General features: G+C 21.7%; 1 long non-coding RNA gene across 1 annotated transcript; it reads left to right on the top strand.

Annotated features, from left to right (window-relative positions):
• The first annotated feature begins 206 nt into the window (after positions 1 to 206).
• LOC124922144 lies at positions 207 to 872 on the top strand. The gene is made up of 2 exons (XR_007097764.1): positions 207 to 451; positions 585 to 872. It is a non-coding gene; the product is annotated as an uncharacterized LOC124922144 (long non-coding RNA).
• Positions 873 to 1777: the final 905 nt, after the last annotated feature.

Raw genomic sequence — 1777 nt, 5'->3', positions numbered from 1 at the left:
AATTAGGACCAATATGTTATATTATAAGTCTGGGATCAATTTTAACTAATTATAAATTATGTAAGGATATTTTAATAAAATGAGACAGGAGCCTAAGAGAAACCCTAGTCTCAAATTAGTTTCTCTACCGCCGCCTTTTACCCTATATTTTCATCAGGGTATATATAAGAACCATTCCTCCTATCTACATGTTAAAACAACCTCATCCCTCAATATATATAAGAACCATTCCTCCTATCTACATGTTAAAACAACCTCAGACAGAAACCTCAAACAGAAATGTTTTTGTGCGGAAAGAAAATCCAAGGAGTAGTGGAAATCCAAAGAGTAGTGGGAGGATTAAAAATTAATGTAAGCACAAGTGCTACAGTTGACATCTATATCTATGATTGTTTATATAAATTATTCTCCAGGGTGGTTCACAGAATAAGGGGGTGGATCACTAAAGAAGGTACCCATCACTAATTAATATATATATATTTCGTGAATAACTTAGACGTATTTTTGTAGTATTTCGGGTTTGAATTTTACCCATCAAATTTCAGGTTTGAGTTTTACTAATTTTGTGAATTTTACTTTTGTAGGAAGTATGAAGAATTGATGAGAAGAGAACGGGTATGTTGAAAGAAGGGATGAGGAGATATATTATATGTTGGAAGAAGAAGGGATGAGAAGATATTAGAGCAGGTTGGAAGAAGGGATGAGAAGATAGAGAAGGTTGGAAGAAGAAGGGATGAGAAGATAGAGCAGGTTGAAAGAAAAAATAAAGAAATCAAGAAGATAAAGGTGAAAAAATGAAAAGTGTAAAAGATTTGGGACCAAAATTGAATAAGTTTCTTCGGTTGTAAAAGATTAATAATACTTTTTTATTTATTTATTTTTTCAATTAAGATTTTGAATTTTATATATATATATAATCTATAAAATATAATAAATATGTAATATATATTCAAATAATAAACCAAGTAAAAATAAAAATTATATTATGATATTTTTTAAATAATTTATTAATATTTATTATTTTAATTTATAATGTTTTAAAAAAATATTTAAATTAATAAATGATTAATATTAATATTTAAGTAAACTAATATTAATATTTTTTTAAAATAAATTTGTTTTGACATTTTTTAAATAATTTATAAAAATTATAATATTTCTAGATGTAAATTTTAAAAAATATTAAAATTAGAAAAAAAATATATTAACAAAATATGTTAAGTTTTAAAATAATTGAAAATTTATTAATTATAATAAAAAAACAGAATGAGACTTTATATATTTGAAATAAAATTTTAAAAAGAAATTATTGATTACCACATATTTTTTATATTTAATTATTTATATATATTTTAATTATTAAAATAGAGTAAATTTTGTAATAGGAAATTTATAGGTTAAAACTTCTTTTATATTTTTCTTGTAGAATAATATAAGTGAATTTTATAAAATTAGTATAATATGAATTAAATTTATAATTAATTAATTTAAAAAAATATAAATTAACTATTATTATTAAAAAAAAATTATAAAATATTATTTATGAAATTGAATTATATTATTTTGCTCATAGAAGAGATGGATGAAAGAAAACTGCAGTACTGAATCAATGATCTAAATTTAAAATGCTGAAGTACGTGAAGATATTATTATTCATTTAATTAAAATAAAACGTATCTCTATTCTTAATTAAGTAGGGTTAGATTATTATATAAATGATTTTGATCTACCATTTTAGATCTTGTTTAATTTTATGAATAATTACACTTTTCATTTT

Source organism: Impatiens glandulifera, chromosome 1 (genome assembly GCF_907164915.1).
Source record: "Impatiens glandulifera chromosome 1, dImpGla2.1, whole genome shotgun sequence".
Lineage (NCBI taxonomy): Eukaryota > Viridiplantae > Streptophyta > Magnoliopsida > Ericales > Balsaminaceae > Impatiens > Impatiens glandulifera.
Note: the sequence above shows the minus strand (reverse complement) of the source record. Positions and strands in the feature narration are given on the sequence as shown.